The sequence below is a fragment of the Rhinolophus sinicus genome, linkage group LG05 (genome assembly GCF_036562045.2).
Source record: "Rhinolophus sinicus isolate RSC01 linkage group LG05, ASM3656204v1, whole genome shotgun sequence".
NCBI classification, from domain to species: domain Eukaryota; kingdom Metazoa; phylum Chordata; class Mammalia; order Chiroptera; family Rhinolophidae; genus Rhinolophus; species Rhinolophus sinicus.
Window position 1 is genome coordinate 18,087,716 of NC_133755.1, and position 14,708 is coordinate 18,102,423.

General features: G+C 44.2%; 1 long non-coding RNA gene across 1 annotated transcript; it reads right to left on the bottom strand.

Annotated features, from left to right (window-relative positions):
• Positions 1-4,125: 4,125 nt before the first annotated feature.
• LOC141571520 (uncharacterized) lies at positions 4,126-14,597 on the bottom strand. The gene is made up of 3 exons (XR_012496286.1): positions 14,147-14,597; positions 9,479-9,591; positions 4,126-7,470 (listed from the first exon to the last, which is right to left on the bottom strand). It is a non-coding gene; the product is annotated as an uncharacterized LOC141571520 (long non-coding RNA).
• Between the last annotated feature and the right edge of the window lie 111 nt (positions 14,598-14,708).

Here is a 14,708-nt window from a genome sequence, read left to right on the forward strand (position 1 = left end):
TTACTTGTCATGTCTATTTAGTCTCCTCCAGCCTGGACCAGTTTCTCCAGCCTTCTTTCTCTTTCTGTTGTTTTCTCCCGTGTCCCTCAGTGTAGGCTGAATCTGATGTGGGGAAGGGTGGAGGCGTCTCCACTGTCCATGTGGTGGGCAGGGAGGTGAAGTTGTGCAGCTGCCGACTAGAGGAGACGTGGCTGGGCGCACACCCAGACCCCTTCTAATCCAGGGAGGGGCTGAGGGGATGCTCTGAAGTTGAAGGGACCGAGTTGGTCCTGGACCCAGGGAGGGGGAACGGCTGTGGAAAATTCCCCACCTGGAGGACTTACTGGGAAGTGCCATGAGAAAGAAAGAGGCTCGGTGGGGGCTTCTTCCACACCCTTTCCCAAGAACAGCGGGGAGAGAGCGAGAGGGTTGTCTCAGGGCCAAATGCTTCTGGTTTGGGCTTCACTGAGGGCCCCTGAGGCCTCCACTAGCCTGAGATCCTCCTGGGAATGGCTGTAGTGAGAGACATCGGGATGTCCGGGAAAGGGCGGGTGGGGGAGCCCAGCAGATCCAGTGCTAGGAAGGAGCTGCCTCTTTCTGGGAAGGATTTTGATGCAACATCCCACCCCTTTTCTCCCCCTCCTGTGCACACTGCACTCCTACTTCCGGCAGCCCCAGCTCGGCAGCTCCAGCTTGATTCTCTGGAAGGCACTGGGGGAGGAGATTGTGGCCTGATTCTAATCAGAGGCAAGGGATGCAGGTTGGAAGCTGGAAGGCATCTTGCTTCACTTGGCCCTGAGCCGGTTTGCTTAGCAGGGACTCGCAGCCAGAGGCACCCCCCCCCCCCCCCGCCCCAACCTTTGCTAGAGGCCTTCTGGGCTCTCAGTCAACAATATTGAGAAGAGCAGAATTTTTGATCCCACCCTACAACTGCCAAGGGAAGTTCTGCCCGAGGCAGCTGTGGCTCGTTCATTCGTTCATTCATTCATTCAGTGGCTGAAGATCCCTCTGTTCCTCACCCTTCCGTCTTCCTCTTGAGGAAGAGGCTTGGTGGGGCACCCAGGTGGCAGTCCTGTACCCAGCCTGCTTCTGACTTCAGAGCACCCTCCCTCGGCCTCAGGCCCTTGGGTTCAGGCCACCCCAGGGCTGAGCTGACCTCAGCCCAGTTTACAATGTGGTGACAGAAACCACCAGCGGAAGGAGGCTCCAGCCAGAGAGGCGTAAAGCGGGGAGAGGAAGAAGGAAACTGTACTTCAGGCATGACAGACCTGCAGGAAGGTCATCATCAATGAGCTCATGCTCTGATGATGACATGCTCTGTTCTGTCCCCACAGGCTTTTGGAAATTGGAGAAGTTACTAAAAATCCATGTTTCTGATCTTTCTTGACAAATAAAGAGATCTAGCAACCCTGAGCCTGAGTTCCACATGGCAGCCATGGCTGTCAGGAAACCTTATTGTGGAAGCTCTCTTCACGAGTTCCATTACTTGCCTGCTCCCCACGGGTACCTATGGTCTTATTCAGGGCTCACCATCACCCTGTGAGGCCAGGAACATTAACCCCATTTTACACATGAAGAAAGCAAAGGGAGAGGTCCATAGCCTCGCCCAAGGTCACAGCCAGGGAGAGGTAGAGCTGACACCCTCACCCCGATTATCTGCCTCCAGGTCCATGCTCTTTGCTCCCCCTCAGCTTTTTCCTGCTCAGAGAGCTGGTTCTCCCAGAAACAGGATGGCCTGGATGAACCGCAGGTGTGGGCAGCACGTGAAAACTCTGGCTACCCCAGGCTGAGGCCTCTTAGGCCACCCCAGTCCTGAGCTGGGCTAACCAGCTCTCGGCTGAGGCGCCACACGGAGCAGGGAGTGCTCGGTCAGGCTCCGGGTACCTTGGCCTGGGGACACTGACCTCTGGTCAGTCTAGCTGGTGTCGCCTTCCTGGCTTCTCTCCCTTTGCTGGAAGCAGTCTCCCTCTCGCAGAATTTTGCTCCATTTGGCCTTCCTGCCACACATGGTGCAAACTGATGGCACAACAGTCTGTCAATCACAGCACAGTCCAGTCCAGTCAGGCTCCTCGAGTCTGGCCAGTCATCCATTCTCCTCCTGGAAAGGCTTGCTGACCCTTTTCCTGCATGGGCTTGTCCAGTACTCTCTCGTAGTTTCTAGGAATGAATGCAAGGGCAGCACCTTAGGGTCAGAGTGTCGGAGGAAGCAGGGTAAGTGCTTTCTAAGAATAGCTCAGCTATGTATGGTACTCTATAGTTTATAAAACCCTTCCAGATCCATGTGTATTATTTGGTTTTGACAACTTTATGAGCCAGACAGAGCAGCAATTGACATATATAGATCATCTAGGAAAGGGCACAGAATTCTGAGTTCCGGTCTCAATCCTGCTACTTACCTTGAGCGCGTTCACTTCATCCTTTTTGGCTTGTATTTCCTCATTGATTAAAAAAGAGAATAATCTCTTCCAGACAAGGCTACTCTGCTTTAACCCTATGTAGTGCTCTTCACATCGACCGCCACGTGATGGGTCCCCTGGGAACTGTGCAACGGGTGAAACTCCTCATGTACATGTCATAAGGATTAAGTGACAGACTTTATGTGCTCACACAAGGTGACTAACAAATACTTGTCAAGCAAACGAGTTGCTCACTCAGTCATGATGGGTTCTGAGGGGAGCTCACAGGAAGAAGGAAGTAGTAGTGGCTCCCTGTGGCTGCTCTTGCATTTCCTGCCCATTTTTCTGTCTCTTGTCAAGTTGCCCTTTGACCTAGGCCTCTGGGCCCCCAGCCGGCTGGATGCACAGACTTATCTGTGGGGCCTGGAAAGCTGGGTAATGACCAGCCTTCCGCTCACTCGCAGTTTCCGCTGTGGGGCTGGAAGCTACAACATCCAGATGGCTAATTGCTTTGTGCCTGTTTCTGCAAATCACAGTGATTCACTGTCCCTGCTGAAAACATGCTCTCTTTTCAAAGATTTAATGGTTTCCAAAATTAATTTAGCCTCATCTGTTATCCCCCTGCCCTTCTGCACTATTCCCTCCCCCCAACACCCTCCTGCGCCCAGGATGGAGCTTTCTGCTCCAAAACCCCACTGTCCCTCTGCAGGGCATAGTGGAGAGAGGTGGGCAGCACAGATCCCTTTCTGGGGTCACCTGAACAGCTGCCGAGTGTGGAGTTTGGGGGTAGAAAAGTCCAGGAGGGAAGGGCTGATGTTGGTGGCACGCTTATCTCCCTCCCTCCTACCCGCTTTTCGCCCCCCAGAGCACGTCTGACACTGCTCAGATGAAAAACTCCAAGAAATTCTCATTTGCACGGCTTTGTTTATAAAACTTCCAAAGATCATCTGTGTTTTACATTTGAGGGATATGGTTCATTTTGTTTGCTTTCGACAGCCCATTATGGGTCCATGAGACCTGGAGGGAGAACCCTGCCTGACAGGCCAGAAGTTTACGACTTTACCTCCATCTGATTCTAACTTGTTTCTTGACCACCTGTGGACCTCTGCTCATCCCCAGTAACAGAAAGGTGATAGAATTCCTCCCTCTACTGTCTATTCACTTATTTATTAAACATTTATTGAGACTCTCTCAGTAGTGGGCTTGCGCTGGGGCCTGGAGCGGACAGTGGTAAAAAAGCACCACAATCCTAGCCCTTCAGAAGAAAAGGCCTTAGGCCCGAAGCCGGGTCCACTGCATGTTGTCATTGGTGGCTTCTTGCTCTAGTTCTATTTAGCAGTTTTAGCAAAAATCTTTGCCCCAAAGCTGTATCTTAACTGGCCTTATTTTCTACTGATCTTCCAACCCTGCAAGTCCTCAAATTCTGGATTCCTTTTTACCCTTCATCCCCTCTTACAAAGCAGCCAGTTCTTTTCTAACCCCTTTTCTGTCTTGTAGAATGTTGTCAAAGGTAGACAGCAATGAGCAAGGCACTCTACTAAACATTCTGTTTCACAGCCTCTTCAGCAAATCTACAAGTTCGCTGGGGACTAAGCCTTCCAAATGTTCACAAATGACAGTTTTTCAAATGTTGCACCACCACAACACAGAGGTCACCATTTTTCCAGCCTCCAGTAAAACTGTCCTCACCATTCTCTGGCCAACACCAAAGCCAATATCCCATATTATGGCCATTTCCTTCTTTATTTTGGCATGGCAGTACCTCAATTCTGTGTCGCAATTTCTGTTCACAACGATTTTCCGTTAGAGCATTGATGCTGTTACTTCATTCTCTCTTAGTTTCTGTTGTGGTAGATGAGAAACTTATCATCAGGCTGATTGTTGTTCTTTTTAGGTAATCAGTTATTACTCTTGGCTTTAAGAATTTCTTTACTGAGGTTCTCTAGTTTCACTATAATGCATCTGTATTTCCTCATTCCTGAAAAATTCTCAACTGTCATCTTTTAGAAAACTGCCTTTTTACTACCTTCTCCACTTTCCCCAGAATTCTTTTTTGTTTCTGTTTTTGTTTTTCCTTTTTTTAAAAAATGTGTGCCATTTATTTTAAGGAATGGAACACAGACACATCCCCAAACTGGGGGTGGGGTGGAGACATCCCCAGAATTCTTGTTATAAGAATGTTGGCATCTCTTTTTGATCCCACCTCTTATATCTCTAGATATGATCTAGGAAACTTTCTTACTTCTATTTTCCAAATTATTAATTCTCTTTATCTGTGTGTATTCTTATTTTATAGTCACCTGTTCCTGTTTCATATGTAGTATTCCCTAGTTTACTTCTTTAACGGTTTTTAACATATTTATTTTAAAGTCCCTTTTACAATGCTCTTTATCTAATTCCTGGGTATGTGTCCTTCAACTTTGGAAGTTGTAGATGGTCTTTCATGGTGATACACTTCTGTATATATTCTGTATTTCTTGTGTTTTAGTTCATATTGACTAGAAATTATTTTCTGTGGGCATTTTCTTCTGAATGTGCTCTGGATTGAGGAGGCCTCCTTATGGAGAAATTAGTGAATATCTTTGCCCAGATACTTTCAAATACACTGATTCTGGAAACTATGTCTTACAATATTGTTTAGGTTATTGGTTTTGCACTATTTGGAAATTACAAATTTAGACCCCACACCTGTGCACACAGACTGGAACTGAAGGTTTCATTCTTCTACACGCAACTCTGATTCTACCCCAAGCCATAGGAGGAGATACTGTGGTCTTAATTCATGGATGGGTCATGTGTTCCTGACTCCTGCCTTTATGCAAAGGATCAACTTCCTAAGAGAAAGTGTTTGTCAGGTAAATGTTTTGAATATTTGCAGGTATTGAAATTGTCTTTATTCTTCTCTTGCATTTATTTGATAGTTTGAATGGAAGTAGAATTTTGGGGTAAAATTATCTTCCCTCAGAATTTTAGAACTATTGTTTCTAGGACCCACTATTGCTTTGCGATATCAACTGTATTTCTGATTCCCAGGAATTTTTTATTAACTCATTTATTTTTCTTCCCGAATCTCCTCTTTTAGAATTTCCTTGTTTCCCTGTTATTATGGAATTTCATGATACCTCAGTGAATGTTTTCCATTCTTTATTTTGCTAGGCACTTAATGGTCCTCTCAGTCTGCAGTCTTAGGAATTCCACTTCTAGGAAAGTGGGCTTTAGGCTTTGGAAAGTGACAAAGATGAGATGGGTATAAAGCTTCAAGAGCTGTAGCTTGAGGCTTCCAATATCACTTGCCAGGTGATGGGCCAAAGTGGCCAGAGGCCAATCCCTGTACCCACCACCCCTTTTAGAAAAACTGCTTTCTATCTTTATCAAAGTATATAGAAAAAAATCAAATAGAACCTTTTTTTTAAAAAAAAATTTTTTTTGTTTTTAATTGGGGAAGGGGAACAGGACTTTATTGGGGAACAGTGTGTACTTCCAGGACTTTTTTCCAAGTCAAGTTGTTGTCCTTTCAATCTTAGCTGTGGAGGGTGCCGTTCAGCTTCAAATTGTTGTCCTTTCTGTCTTAGTTGTGGAGGGCGCAGCTCAGCTCCAGGTCCAGTTGCCATTGCTAGTTGCAGGGGGCGCAGCCCACCATCCCTTGCGGAAGTTGAACCGGCAACCTTGTGGTTGAGAGGACGTGCTCCAACCAACTGACCCATCTGGGAGCTCAGTGGCAGCTCAGCTCAAGGTGCTGTGTTCAATCTTAGTTGTAGGGGGTGCTGCCCACCATCCCTTGCAGGAGTCGAGGAATCGAACTGGCAACCTTGTAGTTGAGAGCCCGTGCTCCAACCAACTGAGCCATCCGGGAGGCAGCTCAGCTCAAGACACTGCATTCAATCTTAGTTGCGGGGGGAGCCCACCATTCCTTGCGGGACTTGAGGAGTTGAACCAGCAACCTTGTGGTTGAGAGCCCACTGGCCCATGTAGGAATCGAACTGGCAGCCTTCGGAGTTAGGAGCACGGAGCTCCAATCACCTGAGCCATCGGGCCGGCCAAATAGAACCTTTTATATTAAAAAATACCTCTTATATAAAAGCCCTCCCTATTTGTTTGTAGTCTCCTTTCATAGATACTTTCAATTCTTTTAGCTGTTTTCTTCTGGTAAGTTCTGTTTTAAAAAAACATTCTTATGGTTATACTGATATTTCATGACACTACATGGGAACAGCTCTGCTATGGTAGCCTTGCACATATCCAAACAGGCCACAGAGACTAAAGGTTGAACCACAGCTAACCTGAGTCTTGGCGTAATGCCTAAGGATCCTCCCAGAACAGGGGAGGATGGGAGACTTGTAAGCCGCTGCTAAGAAGCTATCTGCGGCTCACTTGTGTTTTCCCTGGCAGGCCCTTAAGAGATTGGTTTCTCCTTGCCTTTAGGTTCTGAAGAGATAAGGGGCTTTCTGCCTTGCCCCCATCCTCAGGGCTTTAGGTAATTCTTTTTCTCTCTTGACTTTCAAACATTGAAATTTATTCTTGACGTTCTCTAGTTTCACTGTCAAGTTTTTATAGTATCTCGTTTCTGGAAAACTCTCAAATATTCTTTGAAAAAAATTACTTTGTATCATTCTTTCCATTTTTTCCCAGCATTCTTATTATAGGACGAGTACTTCATTTTTATCTTGGCTCAATTTACTGCTGAACAATGGCATTGCATAATTACGTTCCCTCCGACTATGTTTTTTCCTGCAGTTAACAGTTGCCATAGTTTTTCTTTTGCTTAGTTTCTTTTTAATAACTATTGCAAATAGGTATTTTCAAAATGTTCTATATGTATCTGTTAAACATCTAGTGATATTTTTTCTAAATACCAAGAATGTATCAAATAATCTTTCACTATCTTTTCTGCCCCCCACCACCTACCTTCTATAGTCTCTGTTATCTTGGTTCAATTTGGAAGCCTTGCTCTGTACACCTGGGGCACAGGTGTCATCTTAGGACGTCCTTTTATCCGTCTTCTCTTTTGGGTTGCTCCTTTGTTTTCTGAAGTCCCTTTGTTCCTTGTTCTTGGCTGAGTCTTTCATTTCACTGAATCACATCCTTCAGTATGTTCCTAAGAAAAGGTGTGTGGGAGGTAACATTTTTGAGTTCTTACATATCTGAAAATATCTTTATTCCACACTTATCCTTTTTGGATAAGTATAGAATTCTAGGATAAAAATAATTTTCACTCAGAACTCTGGTTTCCCAACACTGCTGTCCTCCAGCATTCTCTCCTGCTGTTGAGATGTCCGATGCCATAGCGTCACACTCCTTCACACATGATGTGATATTTCTCGCTGGAGGCTGTGAGGTGATTTCTTTTATCCTGGCATTCTTAAAATCAAAATTATTGCTTTGGTATTTTCCCTCCATTCTACTGGACATTTAGTGGGTACTTTCAATTCGAAGATTTATTTATGTCCTTCATTTCTGGGAAATTTACTTAAGTGATTATTATTTAAAAGAAAATAATTTCCTGTCCTTTGTTCTCTCTGTTTTCTGAAACTGCATATAGGTGCTGGAACTCCTTGAATAATCCTCAAGCAATCTCATCTCTCCTATTTTTCATCTATCTTTCTAGTCTACTTTCGTTTTTTTTTGGGGGGGAGGGGAACAGGACGTTATTGGGGAACAGTGTATACTTCCAGGACTTTTTTCCAAGTCAAGTTGTTGTCCTTTTCAGTCTTAGTTGTGGAGGGCGCAGCTCAGCTCCAGGTCCAGTTGCCAGTTGCTGGTTGCAGGGGGCGCAGCCCACCATCCTTTGCAGGAGTCTAACCAGCAACCTTGTGGTTGAGAGGACACGCTCCAGCCAACTGAGCCATCTGAGAGTTCAGGGGCAGCTCAGCTCAAGGTGCCATGTTCAACCTTAGTTGCAGGGGGCGCTGCCCACCATCCCTTGCGGGAGTCGAAGAATTGAACTGGCAACCTTGTGGTTGAGAGCCCAGTGGCCCATGTGGGAATCTTACCGGCACCCTTTGGAGTTAGGAGCATGGAGCTCTAACCACCTGAGCCACCGGGCCGGCCCCTCTATTCTACTTTCTGGAAGATTTCTTCAACTTTATTTTCCTACTCTTTTGTTGATTCCTTTTTTGTTTTTTTTTTTTTTGCTATCATGTTTTAAAATTTCTATTGCTGTTGTTCATTCTCTGACTATTTCTTTTTCATGCCATCCTATACTTTTTCATGCGTGTGCATCTTCTTTTAGATTTCTGAGGCTATTAGTTAAATGTATACATAAAAATACAAAGAATTTTCTTCTTCTTACATCATCTCTGTTTTCTGTAAGTTCATTTCCTTCCTTCCTTCCTTCCTTCCTTCCTTCCTTCCTTCCTTCCTTCCTTCCTTCCTTCTCTTCTCTCTCTCTCTGTCTCTCTGTCTCTGTTTCATTACGTTGGTTTCTTCCCTGGGGGATACGTTTTGTGGTGATCCTGGGCCAGCCAGTCCTGTGTGGCAGGCAGTGATCATTAACATGATTGGCAGCTGTGTGTGTGGGCAGGGATTTGATTGGTGGGCTTCACACTCAGGCCATTTCATTGGGAGACCATGAAAAGTCAACACTTAAGAGGACTTTTCTTTGGGGCTAGTAAATTTTTCCAGTAAAGGTCTTCCAATCTTCTTTCCAGGGGACATATATACCTGACAACCCCTTTCTGGGAGTGGGTAAGGAAAGGAGTCTGGCAGAGGGCCCTACTATTCACATGTGGACTTCCACTTAATTCCCCTATTTTCACCCAGGCAGCTGCCCACTACTGTTGCCGGAATCTTTGAATTTGGGATGCTCTGGTTCGATTTCTCTAAAGAAAAAAATCTCCATTGTATGTCAGGGACACAATTGCCTGACTCTGTGGGATTGGGAGGGAATCTAGAGTTGTAATTTCTTCATATATTTCTTTCAACCTCTTCCCGAGAGTGTAATCCATCCTTTAAACTCACTTCTTGCAGAACTTGCTACTTACTCCCCAGCCTCCTGCCTCTCTGCAGCTTATTGGGGGATAATCTGCTCACTCCTCACCATCGGTTCCCTTTCCAGGCTCTTCCACGTCTTAGTTTTCTCTACTCAATTAATTCATTTACTGTACCTCCAGCCACTTTCAATCATCCAAAAAAGACTGAACTCTCTTGTCCACTGATGTCCTCAATTCCATTCTCTGTATTCTCATGGGTCTATACTTTAAAAAAAATTTTGTGGGACCTGTGGAGGGAGAGGAGATAAAGGCATATGATCAATTTGTTATCTCTAACTGGAAGTCCTTACTTTAAAAAAAAGTTTTCAGATTTTATAAATAGCACACACTTTATATAAAATTTGAGCAGTACATTAAAGCCAACACTTAAGGATCCTACCATCCAGAAATAATCAATATTAACATTTTGGTGTATGGTACAATCACCCACTTTTTAAAAAAAATAATCTTTTTAATTTAGAATAGTTTTAGATTTATAGAAAAATTACAATGGTACAGAGTTCTCATATACCCCACACCCAGTTACCCAGTGTTTTCTATTAGTAACATCTTACATTATGTTGATTGACAAATAATATTGACTAGGTGTTTTGTCACCATAAAGGATTTATTTGGGAAAAAGAAAGGGTTGCAAGCCAATGCATGTAGACATGGCAAGCCACGTGCACACTCTGTCCTGCATACCATGGCGGGGCGTTTATAGGAGGGTAAAGGAAGTTAAGGGAAGGGGAAGTTAGAGCCATAGAGCTTTATTAAATAGAGTTCTTCCTGTAGGGTTCTCGTGATTGCATAGAGTGTGAGAACTTCCATAAGCCCTAGCTCCTCCTGTAGAATTTTCCCGACTGATTACGTTTGCTTAAAGTTCCAGTTAGTCTTTATCAGTTAGTATGGTTACGTTTGTGATAATGAACCAATGTTGATACACTGTTACTGTTTTCAGATTTCCTTAGTTTTCCCCCAATGTCTTTTTCCTGTCGCAGGATCACATCCAAGATACACACATTATTTAGTTGTCGTGTCTCCTTCAACTCCTCTTGGCTGTGACAATTTCTCAGATTTTCCTTGTTTTTAATGACGTTAACATCTTGGGGGAGTACTGGTCAGATATTTTGTAGAATGTTCCTCAGTTGGGATTTGTCTGATGTTTTTCTCATGATGAGACTTGGATTTTGGGGGGAGGAAGACTACAGAGATAAAGCACCATTCTCATCACATCATACTATCAACTTGACTTATTACTTCTGATGTTGAACTTGACCACCTGGCTAAGGTGGTATTTGACAGATTTCTGCCCTGTAAAGCTCCCCCTGGTCCTTTCCATATTGTAATTTTTGGAAGGCAGTTGCTATAGGCAGCCCACATTTAAGGATGAGGGAGTTATTCCCCACCGCCCTGAAGGCAGAGTATCTACACAAATTATTTGGAATTCTTCTGCATGGGAGATTGATCTATTCTCCCTCATTTATTTCTTCGATTATTTATTCATATCAGTATAGATATATGAATATTTATTTTATACTTGAAGTTATAATACAACAATACTTTATTTCTTTTCTTGCTCAAATTGTTCCAACTTTGGCTATTGGGAGCTCTTTCATTTGGCTCCTTTGTTCTTTTGTGTTCTTTCCCCCCATCGTTGTGGCGTTTTTGAGCACTTCCCTACTTTCTGGCACTATAAGGTACTCCTAGATGATCCGGTATATTTTCAGCCCCAGTTCTTGAATCCACCATTTCTCCAAGGCTACCTAGTCTTTTTATTGGAGAATGGCATTAGAAACCAAGATCTGGGCTCTAAGTGTGCTTGTTGCTACTGGGATGTCTAGATCCTCTCGGTTGACGCATGCATAGTAACGAAATAGATGTCTGTATAAGTAACCCACACGTGTACACATATTTATAAATATTTGCATATGTAACCATCTGTAGCTATATCAAGTTCAATATAAATACATGGATCTAATACATGGATCATTCTAGCCTTCTCTTGTTTACCTGTAAACATCTACTCCAACAATAAGAAACCTGCCCCCCACCACCTACCATCTATTCACTTTATTATTCAATTCCAGTATGTATATGTGTACTGTCAACCACACATTTTTTAAAGTAGGAATTCATTTTAATTGTTCCCAAACTATTTATTTCACATGCCCAAGATTCCATATATGGAATGTGTGACTATATGTCACACATGTGTAACTATATATGTGACTATATATGTGACATATATCACTCTGTTCTTACAGTCTCTGCTGTGTTCCAGCCTTCTATTTGCCAAACTAAAATGCCAATTCTTTTTTTTAAAAATAAATTTTATTGGGAAATATTGGAGGACAGTGTATTTCTCCAGGCCCATCAGCTCCAAGTCATTGTCCTTCAATCTAGTTGTGGAGGGCGCAGCTCAGCTCCAACCAAGTCCAGTCGCCATTTTCAAACTTTAGTTGCAGGGGGCGCAGCCCACCACTCCATGCGGGAATTGAACCGGCAACCTTGTTGTCGAGATCTCGCATTCTAACCAACTGAGACATCCGGCCGCCCCTAAAATGCCAAATCTTGCGTTGATGTCCTCTCCAGGTTTTGGGTTGGTTGTTTTTCTCTGGCCTCCCTGCTGTTGAAATGTCCTTCTGGAAGTCCACTGACAAGAAATGCATCAACCCCAGGCACTCCTGGAGTGACAAACTCTTATTCTACCAAAGTCTATGACCTAAATGGTTGTCCAGGCAGTGCGAAAGGCCGGGCTTGCCTGTGCTGGGAGAGAGGAGTGTGTTCTCTACCTTCCTCCTCACTAGACAACGTTCTCAAAAGCCACTTTGGCTGCAATGAGAGAGAACAGCAGCCCTTAAATGTTGTGTTCCCATATCACCACACACCACACGCCCAGGGAAACACTGCTATAAATAGCATTATGTCGCCTCACAAGTCCACCACAGCTAGCTAACCCAGATGTAACGGACACCTGGTGGAAAGAGGAGAGACCAGAAAAATGGATCAAGACGAGGAGAGGAAGAAAGACAGAAGGGGAAGGGTGGTGATCATATTAATAATATTTATAATTAATGATTTTAATACTTACATTTGCAAAAAACTTCTCCATGCATGGTCTCATTTATTTCATTAAATATAACAACTCAAAAAAGTATACATTTAGTTCATTTCAATGATCTTATGGGTTAAATTGGCTTTTGTGGGTCCTAGTTTCAGGGATAGGCACATGACCCAAGGCCAGCTCTCATGGGCCCAGCGACTGTTGCTAGAACTATTGGAAGAAGCATGTTCTTTTTCTTCTGGGATTGTAAAAGAAGTGTGGGTGGGTGTTCAATATATCTAGTTATTTGTTTGCTTATTTATTTGTTTATATGAACAGAGGAACTGAAGGAAGTACCCCAAAATGAATGTTAACATCAATTTTTGGTGGTAGGATAATTGTTGATATTTATGTTTTTTATACACTTACATATTATATATTTTTCTATAAAGTAGTATATTATATTTATATTAACATAAATTTTTCTGTTATAAATTATTGTTTTTAATTAGAATATATTTATGTTATAAAATATAAATATATGGTAACATATTTATATGTTCATATTATTATATAAATAATAGATTAGCATAATTATTACACTAACATAAGGCAGAAGTGCTTTAACGCCCAAATGCCCATTTATTCCTTCCCTTGATTACTGTCTGTGCCTTCCTGGCAGGACATATGTCCTTAAGCCCAGGATGATCCAGTTTCCGAGAACAGCTTCTTCAAAGTACATTATTTTACCTTTCAAAGTAAAGTATTTAGGAAAACGAAAATTTTCAAAGTAAAACACTTAAGAACTAAGAGGTTCTGCTGCTTTCGTGCACGTCCCATCAGACCTTAGGCCTGCTCAAAGCACAGAGTGGAAAAGACCGGTGAGGTTTTGCTCTCCTGGAGGCCTGGCTGTGGCAAGGACCAGGAGTGGATGTGACAGTCGTACCTGACTTTGTAGTCCTTTTAGAAAGATCTCAGGGGGCTTAAGACTGGCTTTGGCGCTCCAGGTATCCCTGCCAGAGGAAGAGATCACAATCCCCGACAAAAGAGAAACAGCTCAGTCCCAGCCCAACCCTTTCCTGGGCTGCCTCCTTCAGTGTCAGTGAGGACTCCTGGGAATTCCACACAGATCAAGCCTGCTCCCCCCCACTGTGGACACGGGCCCCTCCCTCAAAGCATAGCTTAGGCCAGGCTGCAGCATGTAAGCAAGCCCCGTAAACCCCGAAGAGATGCCATTCGTTCTGAAAGAAAACCACTTTTTACAATTGCAACCAGCCTGTAGCTTCACATTGCTCTGAATCATGTTGTCTCTTTTCCAGAATAGGTTTAAGTTTTATCTTTGCATAACCCAAAGACCTATTAAAATATTTTCCAAAAAAACAAAAGGGATTATTCCCACAAGAACAATTTGCTTCCACCTCCACAGGAAATAGAGGAACTGGGATTAAAAACCCAAATCCATGCAGTTTAGAAGAGCACTTTGTCCCCCTTTCTCACCACTGCAGTTTTCAAAAATAGTGGAGACCACTTTCTGTACATTCTAGCATGTACCTATTTGGAGATGAGACTGAGTCTGTGAGAGGCCGGGAACCATGGGAGAGACGCAGGGGGAAGGGAGGTCAGTGGACACCGACACCCCCAGTTTTCCCAAGACTGGGACGTTACATCCTGGAGTCAGATGGGTGGAGAGAGGCACCTGCTCAGCTAACTGTGCGGTCGTGGGCAGTTCTCCCAACCTCTGAGGCTCGTTATTTTACCTTTAAAGGAGGTACCCGGAATAGATGACATCTTAGGCCGCTTCCAGCTCCAGAACTCTCCACAGGTCAGGAGGTCAGAGAGGCAAGGGGCTCGCTCCCCAGGTATAGGTTTCTACAGGTCTCTTCTCTTCCCGAATTGCATCACCACGGTGCTGCCAAGAGTGCTTTCTCCCACCCCCACAGGCGACTACATCTCCCTCCTCCCTCTCCCAGAACTTAGTTTGAGATAACACCCTTTTGTTCTCCCTGCCACTCCACACCCAGGGGCGAGGGAATGAGGAAACGCTGGAGAAAGTGCTGCCTATCTGACGAAAGTACTAGGTGAGAGGCTGCCCCTGTGCTGCTCTTGCCTCCCAGGGCCCCCACCCAGTTCAGGCGGCCTTTCTGGGCTTGGCTTCCTGGCAGGGGAGGCTCGCTGGCTCAGGAGGTGGGGAAGGCCCTTGGTGCCTAAGTCTTCATCTTGTGAATTTATTAGGGATTTCTCCAAAGGAATCGTCCAGGGAGGAGGTGGGCATCCTTTAGTGGCTTCCTACCAGACTCACAATCAGGTCCAAACTTCTTA